At 34.6% G+C, this 15,780-nt stretch overlaps 1 protein-coding gene across 4 annotated transcripts in view; it reads left to right on the top strand.

The window, feature by feature from the left end:
• The window catches only part of LOC107441641 (coatomer subunit gamma-like), a 139,750-nt gene extending 126,068 nt beyond the window's left edge, over positions 1-13,682 (top strand). For all 4 annotated transcript variants that reach the window (XR_015430317.1, XM_087154734.1, XM_087154733.1 and 1 more), the window contains 2 exons: positions 6,085-6,137; positions 12,033-13,682. The gene's annotated coding sequence lies outside the window, so the exon portion shown is untranslated. The remainder of the gene's footprint in view (positions 1-6,084; positions 6,138-12,032) is intronic.
• The last annotated feature ends 2,098 nt before the right edge of the window (positions 13,683-15,780 follow it).

Here is a 15,780-nt window from a genome sequence, read left to right as displayed (position 1 = left end):
CTGAAGGATTAAATTTCTTGTTTACAGTTACCCGCGCTGAAGCATTCTCTTTTCTAGAAGGTGTTGTTTAGACTGTCATTACTTTAAAATTCGAATATCGTATTATGTTGAAAAGATTTAAGAAAAGTTTCAAAAAACATTTTCAAAAAAGATATTAAAATGACGTAGATTTACTTTCAAAACGCGATTTTCACAACTCGAGGTGAACACTTAAATTCCAAATTGCGTCTCGTACTAATATCCAATCATACATCAAAATATCGGAACTAAATCAGTCAGAAATGGACAAAAACAATCAAGATGTGCTGCTAAGGAAATATGAAAGCGTCGCGGATGAAATCGGCAGACTGTGGGTAAAAAAGAGTGATTTCTTAAATGTGATATTTTGACCTTGAACCTATTTTTCTGTACCTATTTTGGAAATGACCAAAAATAGGTACAGAGAAACAAAGTGGTTTTTCAATGAAACTGTCGCTATTTGAGAGTATAAAGTGATGAATTAAAATTCGCGTATTATAAAATCATATTCAAAATGTTAAAATTTCATAAACTGCATTGAAATTACCAAACAGCAATCAAAAATAAACATTGATTTCCGGGGAGTCGGTGTGAATAGACTGATTATTTTTTATATTACTTATGTATATACAATGTGAGGGTTATACGTTAGAAGGTGATAGAACACAATTATACAAGCACAAATCACTATAATCGTAAATCGTTGGAGAACGAAACATGCTGCTTCACGAAATGATGAGAAACAAGATAGGCAGAGATTGGAATGAAAAAAAACCTATAAAATGAGGAAAAGTATTTTTAACAAAATGAAATTAAACAGTAAGACCCCCATCACGAGAACTGCTCTAACTTGAAACCGACAACATTAACGCAGGCATTGGCGAAAACACCACCTAAGTCAAAATTTTTGATACTTTTCCATAGACGGACCTACATTATCCTGCTGTTAATCATCAATAATTCCATCATGAACCATTATGTTTCTTATAGTAACCAACATAAGTAACCATCACCTCAATGTGTGAATTCTGACTGATTTATGATGATCCAACATAAGAATAACAACTTGTTTGAATCGTTTGTTCATGTTGAACCATCAGAAATTTCCTTCATATTTTCATGGAAATCAAATGTTGGAATGATCATGAACCGCCATCACCCCAACGTAGGAATTCGGATGGATTTATGATGGTCCTACATACAAAAACAATGTATTTTGATGGTATATTCCTACTGAACCAACAGGAATTATTATTAAACCATCACGGAAATGCCTTGTTGTGTCATTATGGACCATCACGAATTTCCATCATAGTATTTTAGAAATCAAATGCAGAAACAATCATGAACAACTATCATCCCAATGTAGGAATTCGGATTAAATTATGATGGTCCAACATTTAAAAAAACACATTGTTTTGATGGTATATTCCTGAGAACCAGCAGGAATTCCCATTAAATTATCATGAAAATGTACAGTTGGAACCATCACGGATCATCATGGATTGTTGTTTTATGAGAATCAAACTTTTGTTGATGGTTCAACATCATAAAATTAAGTAGCATTTTTCATCATGGAATGATGGAAGTTTGTGGGTATATCAAGATCATGAACGCATAATGGAAAATTTTGGATGATGGTGACCATCAAATGATGCTGGACCATCATGAGTTGTACTGAAACCAACTTAAACCAACATTTTTTTTGATGGAACCATCAAGAATTTTGACTTGGGCATGCATTTCTCTTGTGGTGTCAGCAGCTACTGATTGATATCAGTGGAAACAAAGTCTTCACCAAAATCTATGGGACCATCGTCGTAGATGAGGCTCGCTTCATATGACTTCAGAAAAAAAAGTAGGCACATGACAAATTGGGTGACGGCCAGTTGATTGGACCACCACGTCCTATTCATCATCTCGTATACATGATATCTAAGGTGTTACGCACATCCACAATGTTATGGGCTGATTCCCTGTTGTATTGAAACTACATGCGTTGTGTGATGTGTAATGGAACACGAGTGAATAGTTCTGCCTTCTGTCAACACCTCTTGCAAATGCACAAGGTATGAATATCTCTCCAGGCGTGTTTGCAGTAGGTGTGGCCCAATCAGATGATCGTGTACCATTCCACCAAACTTTTAGCGTGAAAACGTTGCTGGAAAGAACGTGGACGCAATACGTACGGGTTTTCTGTTGCCCACTCGTGATTGCTGCACATATTTAAAATACCATCGCATGTAAATGTGCATTCCTCAGTGAACAATACTTGTGCACAACGACTTGGGTCCACAGACATCTTCTGGAGAAACCCCGTGGTAAAATTGATGAGTGCCCGATAACCCAACGGTTCTAGGCTCTAAACTCGATACGCATGATAGAGATGAATTCCTTGATCTCATAGCATTCGCCTAATCTTACTACGGGAAACGTAAACGGCATGAGACATTTCCCGCGTGCTAGATTCAGTCCTCGCACTGATACGATGCGCAATTTGGTCCGTTACAGATGACAGATCTTTGAGCTTCTCTTGCAATGCCGTCTGCAGTTCCGTACCAGGGTTTCCGCTACGGTAGCTTTTTTCGCAAAATGCGAAAAGACCCCTCAAAAATGCTAAAATTCAACAAAGCATTTTCGCATTTTTGCTAAAGGATTTTACTAAATTCCATTAAAAAAAAAGCTTCCGCGAAAAACCATGACGCTAACATCCATGAAAAAAACTTGATCAAACAAGAAGGATTGATCAGACAAGATTTTATATACCAATGATGTGTCTGAACAGTACCCATTAATAACTTCTGTTATAGAGTATTGTGCAACACTGTTGACTGTGAAAGGGGCTTTAGCTGCCTTAATTTGATTAAAACTAATATTCGAAACAGGTTGTAATCAACCTGTTTGACGTCACTCTAGTGACGTCACTTTGGCGCAAAGCTCGCACTTTTACTTCAAGAACGGAGCGTTTGCCCTTACTAGCTCTAACTAATATTGGATCATTTCTTTTTGCGAGATATTCTAAGACATTTGTTATTTTCTATAATGACTTTCCTCAGTTTTTGCAGTGAATTTACAAGAATTTAAAACTATTATCGAAATGCCAGTTTGCGCGATTGCAACTTGCAAAAATTCTGATACAAAAACAAAAGGAAAAAGTATAATTTTTCGCGTGTTCCCTAAAGTAAATGAACAACTATGTAAAGAATGGATTCCGAAATGACACAGTTAATATAAAACAGCAATACGTTTATTCTGTCGTAAAGAACTTTTATAAAAATTCATTATCTAAATAGAAACCGCCTCGTTACTTCAAAAAGAAAGGCTGGTGAAAAGAATTAAAAAATAGATAAAGTCAAAGAAAATTAAAATGTAAGTAAAAAGTATAAATAAAATATATAGTATATAGCTGGAATTCTCCTAATTTCATAACATATTTTTTAATGTAGTTATTCTGAATATTTATGATTTTTTTAAAAATTATATTCTCTTCAATTTAAATATCTATAAATTATATCATCGTAAATTTAAATGTCTATAAACAATTGTAAAATTTCTAATGTCATTATGAACCTAAATTATTATTTTGTTTCAGTAATTAGCGTTTAAGGTTGATGTTTCCTAATGATTAAGTATGAACAAATTGCTATTAACGACATATTTTAAAATCAGGGATTCTAAATTTAACTTAACTTATCAATATAAAAGAATATGTAGATAAAAAAAAGTGTCGATATATGCCTTCATTTTTCTTAATAGTTAAGGTTAAAACTGAACTTTTTAAAATAAAGTATTTATCGTATCATTTTCACCAACTAGCAAAACATTTTTATAAGTTTAAAATGGAATTTTTTTTAATATAATAACCAAGAAAGTTTTTTTTGAACTATGTTTATGAACGGAAATAATGTGTTAATTACGTAAAGTTTGAAGGCTAATAACCAGAAAAAGTCTAACTTATTTTTACAAAGAGAAAGATGCAAAGTTATCATATCTTTGCTTGCGATCTCCGAGATCTGCGGACACAGTGACGTCATGAGGAGGGAAATCGTAGCTTCAGCTCTAAGAGCGGAGTGAACTAGCCCTTGTATTCTCTTTAGCCCTGCCCTGAAAGTGCATTTAACTTTCAAGAAGCATTTGTAAAATGGGCAAACATGAAAGAAAGGAAGATTGTTAATTATAAACCAAAATGTTTTGATAAATAATAAATGTGTTTTTTTTTGTTATAGGTATTCTTTTTGATATTCTTGTACATTAAGCTATTCTTTGTCAGATAACTTACAGTACTTGTTTGATATAAAGTAATTTTATAAGCCTAATGGCATTTTAGCATTTTGCTAAAACTTTTTTTCAGATTTTAGCTTTTTTGCTAATGAATTTTTAGACTCAGCTTAAACCCTGTTCCGTACATGTAATGAATATCGGCCTTCTCCTAATTCGAGTAAGCATTCATCTGATCGGAGATTCGCAGAGCAAATAAAAACAGTTACTCTGTCATTTCAATTTCATAACCGACATTGAGCAGCCAACCTACTTTTTGGGTTCACGACTACGATGTTAAACTCCGTAGCCTTCTCATTTTGAACCCAATCCGGAAGACAAGGGAACTCCTGGACCAAATATTGGGAGAAATTTTCCTTCGTGGAGGACTTTTAAATGGAACTAACCCGTATTTGCGTTACATGGAGTGGAAAAACACGAAAACCTCCCACAGTTAGCCTGATGGCAAAGGTACTCTAACTCGTGATCCGTCTATCACTGAGGATATTTTATGTGAGTACTGTGGTCTGTGCAAACCGGATGTGGAATTGGTATCTAACAGCCATCGCTGGGATTCGAACCCGGTTCACGTCATTGAAAAGGGAACGCTCTATCCCCTGAGCCATAACGGCTCTCTTCCCTGCAATTGAAAATACAACGTAAGTGCTTTTATTTTTAATTGATTCCGAGAAAAGTGGCTTGAAAACTATTTTCTTTCTATTGCCAATGCTATGAACGCTAAAATAGAATGTCAAAAAACTGATATATATATTTTTTGGCGATAAGTTTACCTTATTATGTAGGATATTTTAACGAATGCACCAACAGCTCCCCGAAAGGTTTTTATTTTCAAAGTTACATGCCGGATACTGAACGTGGCAGTGGTGTAAGATCGCCATCTGTATCGGTGACGAAATGGTACATCGTATCAGCGCGGGGACTGAATCTATCACGCGGAAAATATCTCAGCCTGTTTACGTTTCCCGTAATACTGTGTAACGTGGTTCTACTTAATTATCATACAAAGATGTCAAATACATTAAAATCACTATTTTAAATTTTTTTTTCACTTACATTGATTTTTCAGTTGCACGGCGGTATACTGAGAGTATCCTTTTTATGGCGGTCGCTTGGAGCTCCCTTCAGTGAGTTGCGTCTTGCTTTCGGACCATATATTATACAGGGATTTATAGTTCTGTTCTATCATTTCCTAACGTTGCCATGAGTTTTGGGACACTCGTATATAAAGGTGCATAATTGAGATTAACGAATATACGATAGGAATTTTTTTATACCGCGCTCAAACAGGTCAGCGCTTTGCTCACTTTTCGAATAATGGACCCTATTATTTCTTTATCATGTAATTTTTTTTAATTTATGTGCAACATTTACTCTATACAACTTTTGCATGCCGGGTGAGCCACAAATCCATCCGTTGTTTGGAAGGCTTATGACAAACAAAATATTATCAATACATTAACAGATTTTACTTGATAAAGAGGCATTTTTTTTTCAAATACGTTCAAAATGTGATTCTTTGTTGATGAGGCCGAATTCGAATTCTTGCTACACTCACTACAATATGTCACGATCGATGGTAGTGGATCTGGTCCATTTGCCATAACCCTGCTAAATCATAAAATCTTTGTTGTAATCCCATAAAAAATCACAGGGATTTAAATCTGGAGATCGAATAATTTTTTTTTCAAACCCCTGAGGGAATCGTGATAAAACCAACAATTCTGATAATACAATTTAGACTGCTTTTTTGAAACTATGGTTCTACTAACGTAACTATTTCTCCAATAGGGAAGAGTTATGGTGTTAATTGAGCTGTTTAAGGCGGTACCACTATATGTCAGGTAAGAATAACCTTTTCAAGTTTTATCAATTTTGAAATCTCCACGTGTTTGACCAAATATTAAGTTTTTTAACTCCTACTTTCCTGTGAAGTTTCAGAAACAGTTTCAGTGCTTTATTCTAGTTGCAATATAAATACTTTAATGCTTTCTCAAAAATTCTTACTGATTTTTTCTTAACATTGCCACCTGTTTCTTTTGATTTGCTGACTTTTTTTCTTTAAACTGCATATTTCAACTGAAATTGGACATCCGCAAATGAAAGAAAAAAGAATCAGCCTGAATAGCTTTTCGTTTAATGATTGGATCTACAGGTATACGAGCTTAGCTTTAATAGTTTGAGGGTAAAAACTACATTAACTTAACCAATTAATGTAGACAATATATTAAGTTACAAAGTCGGACACAAAAACGTACTTGAATAAACATATCTTTTTTTTTTCGGATTCGGATTTCTCTGACGGGGTGTCCGTCTGCTTCTGTGCTGTGTTTCGCTATTTGGGGTACAGATTTTACACATTTTTCCTCATATATTGATCGAGTGATATTTTGGCCAGGCTCGGTTTTATTCCATTTTTCTGTTTTTTTATTGTAATAAGAAACTATATGTCCTATCAATTGTTGTCACCAGTTTATATGACAAAATATGAAATTTGGACAAAATTCGTCTAATAATAATTCTAAGTATAATTTTCTTAAAACTCTACCTCCAAAGAGTTATCAGAGAAGAAGGCTAGCTTCCATCGACATAATCTAAACCACTTTCCCAAGGGTTGTGACGGGACCTGTAGATAAAGGAAAAGGCAACCTTTAGGGGTACAGCCGGAGAAGATATTCTTAAACTGGTTTGCGCCCATCTCTCACAACCACAGCTGAGATTGGGATCAAGAGGAATGTTTTCGAGTCACTAAAAAAACTCTCAAAAAACAACAGAATACGCAAAAAGTAAAATTAACATAAAGGGATCCAAACTTTCGACCGCAAAAATTTCGAATTCAACGGGAAAAAAATTACGTTTTAGTGTCTAATTTCGTAACTTAAATGGTTATGGTTATCCCGTAACTTAAAATATTGTCTACACTAATGCTGCGATGGATAATAGTGAATCTAAAGGTGAAAGAAGTTAAAGGTTTTTGAAATGTTCATCAGTCAGCGATATGTGTTTTTAATAACGTTGATTAGCAATAGTTAAGTGACAAATATTCATAAACAGAAATTGTGTAGGAAAAATTCATTACAAACGTTAAATAAAATTTTCTCTTTTCTTAACATTATTCAACGCTGTCTACGGTACTGGAAAAAAAGTATAAAGTCGAGCTGAAAGTCACCAAATATGAAACATTGCTGTTATAGCTCAGTATACAAATTTATTTTCTGCTTGCAAATATAGCGTCTAATTGCTTAGCATGACAAGTTTTTTTTAATTCCATATGGATGGTTGACTGAATGTAAGCAATAAAAAGCTTTCTAAAACCGGAAGAAATTTAGAAAACTTCCGGTGTATCCCTCCGCTTATGTTATGCTTACGAGGCGATGTGTGAACAGGCTTGGTATTCAAGGATGTTTTATTCTTGCGATTTGTGTTTAAATTTACGCGTAAATTTTACCATTCATTCTGTAATTTATAAATTCAAACAGGTCTTAAGCCTCAAATAAATTTTAAAAAATAACTTAACATAATTAAAGTTTAAGGTTATTTTTGTTTGATTTTATGACCGTCGCTGAACAGCCGACCCAATTTTCGGGTTTTCGACTATTAACGTTCAACTCCATAGCTTTGGAACAACCCTAAGGGAACTCCCTGATCAAGTATTTGGAGAAATTTGCCTTCGTGGAGGACTTTCTGATGAAACTAACCCGCATTTGTTTTACATTGAGAGGAAGACCACGAGAGTCTCCCACGGATAGCCTGGCGGCAAAGGGACTCAAACCCATGATCTGTCTATCACTAAAGATATTTCATGTCAGCTCTGTCGTCGGTGCAAACCGTATGCGGATTCGTATCGACCAGCCATCGCTGGGATTCGAACCCGTATCACCTCATTGGAAGGCGAATTCTCGATCCCCTGAGCCATCATGGCTCTAAGTGTAAGGTTAGCCATGTTGTGAGTGTTATATTGTATTAATACAGTATTGTATTATACTGTATTTGTGTAAAATAGCACCGTTTGTTATTTTTTTAGATAGCCCTATAGATGGCTTGCGTAGTTTTCCGAATTTATTTGCTTCATTGACAGTTAGGTTGAAAGAACGAGCTATATTGAAGACACTACAAGTATAACAATATTGGATGGTGCGTTTTTTGAAATTTAGGTAGGAAAAACTGTCGGAAGTAGTAAGCCGGAAGTTTTTTTAACTCCTAGCGCCATCTGTGCTTATCTTCATACGGTCAACTATCCATATTATTAAAACTATGGCAAAATTGGCCTAATCATTTAAAAAAAATTCGAAAAAAAGTATTAAGTCGATAAAATTTTAGATTTTAAAGAAATGGTCTTGAGTGGTTCTCAAATTGGCAAAAAAATAGAAAGGTCCAAGACAACAGTGAATAGTCGTCTCAAGAATTCTGATAGCTATGGCAGTAAACAACGTATTAGAAGGAGAGTAAAAATTATCAAAGCAAGGAAGACGAATCTGGAAGCTTGCTCGTCACAGAAAGATGTCATCGGCACGAATTAAAAATTAAATGCAATTAGCATGCAAAAGCCGCTCGGTTTAAGTACAGTTCGTTCACCAGGAGTTGGCACTTGGCTCCACCTCCTCGGATGCAGAGTCCATTTCAGCGTGGGAGTAAGAGAAGAAACGTCTCCGCGCTAGAAAATGAGACAACCCTTAATGCGCGCCAAGCACAATCAGTGAATACTTTTCCAGTCCCTTACTTTGCTTTATCATCTGCTATTATACCTTTCGTTACTCAAGCTAATTAAATATATTTTAAATATGAAAACTGGGGTTTTCCCAATTTGCCTCAAAAAGGACAAACTATTCACTCAAAAGAGAGAAACATCATCAAATTTATAAAATATTTAATGTTAAAAAAAATGCACATAAAGATTGCAAAATAAATATTTTTGTCATACGATCGCCAAATAGCAACCTTGTTCGAAATTTTTCACATCCTTCTCCAAAAATAGCGAAATAGTATCGTCGGATACCACGTTATGAAAGCGGAGCCAAGAGACAACTCATGGGGAACGAACTATAATAATCCAAACATTCTATTTAAAAATATTAAAAGAAAACTGCGCTTACTAAATTACACGAAGATGCTCGTTTAGCATTTGCAAAGAAACCTCTTAAAAAGGTACGAATTGGGATGATGTTCTCTTTTCCGATGAAACGAAGTTTAATTATATAGACCAGATGGCTGCCAATATTTTTGGTACGACTTACGAACTGATTTTGGTACGACTTCCAAACGTCAATTTGGTGGTGGATCCGTTATGGTTTAAACCGCTTTTGCAATAATCGGTACAACTCCAATGAAGTTTACACAAACTAAAATTAATTCAATTATGAATCAAAATATATTCGGAGATAAGTAATTGCATTTTGCTCCCCTTGTTACATTGACTACAATAGGACATGCGGCAGTCCATACTTCATACTCAACTAACTTTTTGATGAAAGCAAATTAAGCTAAACCACTTGAGTGGCCAGCTCGTATCTGAGATCTGAGTCTGCTCGAAGACTTTTGGGGCATTTTAGTAAAAATTAAGCTAATATAAAAGGGCTTGTATAAAATTAAGCTAACTTTTGAACCAAATCAATGATTTTTATTTAGAACTGTTTATTTGAGTGAAGTTTATTTAAATTTATTAACTGAACCTTAAAAAAAAGCATGGCTCATTCGATTATTTAACCTGCGTTTAAACTCCTGGATTAACTAGCCTTCGTGGAAAACGCTTCAATGGAACTCGCCATCATTTGCGTTACATAGTGAGGAAAACCGCCCACGGATAACCCGATGGCAAGAGGATTCAACCCCAAGAACAGTCTGCTATTGAGCATATTACATCTGTGCCGGAAGCAGAAATCGCTGGGAATCAAATCTACTACAACACCCGACTGGGTGGCAAGAACTCTATTCCCCGAGCCACTGCGACCCTCATAATTCAAGTGAATAAGCCAGCTGTTGAAGGTAGGAAACGTGCAAAAAAAGTTTTGTCAAAAAAGAGTTTTTGAGAAGTTGATAAACACAATTTGAAAATCTGCTTCAAAACGTAGCGTTAGTAGGAAATCATTAGCTCACGATAGCTAATCACTTAAACAAAATTTAAGGCAAAAGTGAGTTTATCTGATTTTTAACCTAGATAACATAATCTTTAATTTTGTCTTCAAGCATTAGTCCATTACAAAAAATGGTTATCCCTCGTGTTAGAAAAGTGATTGTGACCAAAACAAATGTAAACGTTTTAATAAAAATTAATAGATTAAATCTTTCCTCCTTCACATTGACTTATTTCAGATATTTTTTACCAACGATAAACAACCTGCCCAAAATAATTTCGGCTAAAATTATTTTTTCTTAAACTTTAACAAATCTAAGCTAGTTTTAAGTACAATCTCAGATATTAAAACTGATTCCTTAGTCTAGTTAAAAAATTCGTTAGCTCACTCGACCATTTCCTTAGCCCAATTTCAAAAACAAAGTTATCACCAAGATTAAATTTTGCTAATTTTTAACCAAAAAACCAGAAGTTTGAATTTCCTCTCCATTCATTAATCCATGCCAAGAAATCATTCACCCATCAAAAAAACTCGTTAAAAAATTTGTGGGTAGCAGAAAATTTAGTAAATTTTTTACCTACAAGCCAAAAAATTACAACACACAAGCATTAATCCATATTACGACACCATTATCCCAATGCGCAACGATGAATTTTTCCTAATTTTTTTTAGTTTGAACTTTTCCTCAAAATGTTGTCCCGCAGTGGACTGATCGTAAAGACACGGTTCCCAGTAGAACACCAAAGTCGAGCATCACTGGTGGGTGCGCGGTATAGGGTGGTAAGCGGGTGGGTGACCAATTTAATCAGCCTGCGTAGGGATCGAGGATGTGCGGATATCGGTCCTCGTTAAACTGTTCTACCGTAAAGTATTCGACTTCACGCGCAGGTCGTTGGGCAACCAAAGCAGGGGAGCCATCTCCTCTGCAGAGGATCAAAATTGTGATGGCATGTCCTCGGATCATCCTCAGGAATGTTTCCCAGACCTTCGCCAATAGCCCATCGTGCAGCTCTAGTGCGACGTAAAAAAAAGTACCTACCTCAAAAAGTTTTCTTCTCAACCAAAAACTTTCATTACTTCACCCGTACATAAAAAGTAATAGATGAAACAAGCTGTCAATTTTTAAGCAAAAACTGATAAAAACTTATTCTCTATTAATCAAGGTAAGTTCTACTTACCCCGTTCTCCAGGACTGCCACTGTAGGTAATAAATATCAATTTGCTCAGTCATAAAAGACTCTAACTTGTTTTATAGACAATCACTTTAATAATAACGGAATTAGAAAACACAAGCAAAATGGATTAACAATTAAATTTCAATCATTTACGGAGCTAAAAATGCGCTTGCTCTCAGATCGAGATATTAACATCAACTTCTATTGAAGAATGGCGCTGCAGTCGCACCAAAACAACATGCGCAGGAGAGCTATTGCGAGAATTCGCAGCACAAGCTATGCATAATTTTTCACTATAAATTCACAAGTTCTAAGTACGCCTTCAAATGATTTAGAAAATCTTCAGCGCAACAAAGCAAACAATCGTTGCTCATTTTCAAACATTCGAGTAAGTAGTTGGAAAAAAATCATAACTCTTTTGACAATAGTTTCGATTTAAATAACTGTAGTAATAGGTTATGAAAAGATATTAAAAATGTACTTTTTGTTACAGGGTCTGTCACAAGAGGAGTCAAATCTGTGGAAGAGTTTGATACGTTAACAACACAAATGAAAATTTAACAAGAAGTGGTCAGAAAAGACTGTAGTATCATATGCAAAATTAATGGTTTACTACATGCAATCACTCATTTTTACTTATGCAATTAGGAAGTGACTTAAGGTCTGTTGATTTTATTCATGTCCATCCATGTTCCAAGAATGCTTAGATCAGGTCCTGGACATCCTACAGCTCCACTTGTCCATCATACTTCTCACTTCGCAGCAGTCTGTCAGAGGCACCCATACAATTATAGATAAGAGCTGAAGAAGAAAGGACAGATTCAAGAGCAAGGTGAAAAAGTATTTTCCCTGTTGACAAATTTCAAACAATTAATATGGCAGCATCGTAACCTGACCAATGCATTTCGGGAAAGTGATCATATTGGTTTTATGTTCGCTGAAATTTAGTTTGTGTGGCTTGGCCCAGGCTCTAAGTTCATTGAGAATGCGATTGGTAATTGATCAAATCGATATAAAGTAAAGTGCTTAGTTAAAAGAAGATTGTCTGCAAAAGCGATAATTATTCTGAGAATTAAAATCCCTAAAAGAAGTAAAGTTGATAGTTAAAAGCCGATGAAAAACTGTGTATACCAGGACCAACCAGAGTATCGGAACAAACGACGGGCCCTGCGGAACTCCCATATAAATAATCTTTCTGGTGATTGTCTATCTTCCACAAAGTTGAAAATAAAAGTATATTGTGTGGAAGCTCAATCTTATTCAGTTCGATTTAGAGAATTGCCCAGTTAAGGCGTAATTAAAGGCATTCTTAATGCCCAGAGCCACCCCAATTGTGTGCTTATTTTCCTGCTCGGATGATGTAACAAAGTCTACTAAGCATTGGAGTGTGCTATCCGTCCTCTCCCGGATCAATTAACTTGTAGATTCGAGATAATAGACTAGTCTCTTGGCAAGCAATTTGTCGAGAATCTTGCCCCAGACCAAGAGAAGGGAGATGAGCCTGCAGCATTCAGGCAATCTTGGATCTATCTTTAATTTACCAATAAGGGCGACCATAAATTTTCCATTATTTTTTGAAAAGTTCCCACTTTCAGTCATTTATTGAAGAACTCCAGGTGCCAATGACGATTGATATAGAAGATATCTCCGAAAATTTCCACCCGGCGCCTTACCTGATTATAGAGCTCTGACGATAGCATAGAGTTAATCTATTGTGAGTGGAGGATCATTATTGCCAAGTTTCCTCACCGGTACATATTTAAAAATCAACCTCCAGAAAATGATGTGACGTAATACTTTCAACAATGCCTCTAAACCTATTCGCAGTTGAACCAACCATCCTGCTTAGTTTGGACTTTGTCTCAAGCACTCTCCATTGACGATCTGATAAATAGAGAAGATAAGTCGATTTCAAACCGTCTTTGAAGAAATCTACCCGAATCATACTTTTAGAAAATTTTCTTTTACTGTTTTATACTCTATATGTTAGTGATATGATGCAAAAAAATGAACTGTATTAATATATAACAGTAATCTTATTATTGACTAGAAAAGGCTCAATGTTAAATCCCATTCCTCTTTAGGTTATATTTAATATGAATATGCTAAGCCAGTGATGTAATTAAAAGATTATTTCGTGTGTGTTTCATTTTTACAACCGAAAAATAACATTTTAATAGGAAATAATTGTTTTTATAATTGCTTTTATTAATTGCTGAATAGGAAAGTAATTGTTTTTTAGACGTATTTAATAAAGTTAGACCAGGGGTCTCCAACCTTTTTGTACCTAAGAGCAAATATCACAATATTGGTCGAATGGCGGGCACCATTTATTTTTTTAAGATAAATTTATAGTTGATAGACATGGGTAATAATACACACTACATACAATGCGCAAAAAATTTAATTTTAAAAATTAATTTAACTTAGGAATATAATTAGTATTAATATTCTTGTGTAAAATAAATGATTACTAAATTGCTTTTTCAAACCATACGAAGTATAAAAATTATTTATAAAATATATAAAATACAGTCAATGTGATCTTTGGCATTGCATTTCACTGGCCAGCGCTTCATAATTGGGAGAATGATGTGAAATTCCTGCTCGCAAGCAATCATCAAGGTATTCATCTGTAAGTCGGAATCTATATTTTGATTTTATGATATTTATTGTCGAAAGCAGTGATTCACACAAGTAAGTGGAACCAAAAAACGACTTTATTATATATGTTGCTCTTTTTAAGAATGAAATTCATTTCTGACAACTATATTCCAGAATTTCTCATCTGATATAATAGTTTTGAGGATAATGTCATTCTGAAGATCCAAAATTTCTATCTCCACTTCTCGCCTTACTTGAAGAAATTCTGAAATGTGTGTAGCTAGTGCGGTCACGTTTATTTGGTTGGTAAAAGGATTTACAAAATATGTAATCAAATATCTCGATGATATTAAACTGTTAAAAGCGCTTTTCAAATTGATCATGCACGGAAAATGCACAAGAGACTTCATTTTCAAATGTGATATCCACAAAACTAGAGCTCTGAATGAGTTTATAGCCCCTATCATTCTTGCTATATGTTTGTCCATTCCCTTCAGCTCTAAATTTTAATTATTTAATTTTTCTGTTATGTCCGTTGTGAAAGACAAATCTGTTAGCCAAAGAGGATTTCTTAGATCTAAAAATATTTGATTTTTGGCTGCAAGATAATTTTTTATTTCTTCAATTAAATCTAGAAATCTATCAAGTACTTTACCTTTACTGAGCTAGCGTACTTATGTATGTACTTGCATAGCATTTTATGGGGAAATGGAAAACTGAAATATTTCATCACAAGCAGCGGGCATAGGGTTGGGGACCCCTGAGTTAGACTATATTGTTAAATTTAATTTAGAAAAAATTTGGTAAAGGGGACAGGTTATGGAGGAAAAGTATCTTCGCTAAAAGGAAGTGGTGCTCTGGAGTAAGACATGCAATTTCAGTAAGATAATGCTGAAAACAATAGTTAAAATTAGCAATGGTAAATATGTTATATTAAATAAATTCAAAGGGAAATATAGAAAAATACGTTATCTATGTAAAGTTATCGCATGCTAAATTTGCGTACAGCAAGTAAATGTCATTGCGTGCAAGGATAAACTGAGACATCAGTGTTTTGTAAACTGAAGCTTATTTAGCCTGGTTACCTTATATTTAAAAAAGCTAGGTTAATTACAACTCTCCGATTTTAGTAAATTTTAAAACCGATTAGTACTAAAATGTATTATTACAAATTCTTTAATAATTCTAAGACAGCTGAGGCAAAGGTCTTAGTTACAAAGAGAATTAATTTCACCAATATCTCATCTATTTTAATGTCACCAATATTGTAATTTACACTGTTACCCTTTTCAGAGACTGCCTAATTATCATAGTTTATCCCTGGTAACAAAAAGCAAATAGATTCCAGCAATGATTAAATTAGTAGTAGATTATGTAAACAATAAAGTAGACTGAGAAAACCTAACTAAGGAGTCTGGTAAAAATATAAAGGATTCGGTAATAATGAGATCTACTACCTTTGCCCTTGAATACTGATTATACTATCATGGTGCGTAGCGTTTTTTAAGGGTGCTTTTTATTGAGTGTTATTAAAAAGTGCTTAATTTACCCTTTTCGAAAATGAGATATTTTTTCTCCTTTACCATGTCGATTTTCGCCACGCAATGGCCAAAAGCGTGGTTTTCATATTTTTCTAT

This window comes from Parasteatoda tepidariorum, chromosome 11 (assembly GCF_982258835.1).
Source record: "Parasteatoda tepidariorum strain Cologne lab strain chromosome 11, Ptep-v5.0, whole genome shotgun sequence".
Taxonomy (NCBI): Eukaryota; Metazoa; Arthropoda; class Arachnida; order Araneae; family Theridiidae; genus Parasteatoda; species Parasteatoda tepidariorum.
The sequence above is the reverse complement of the archived record's forward strand: the minus strand, read 5'-3'. Positions and strand labels throughout refer to the sequence as shown.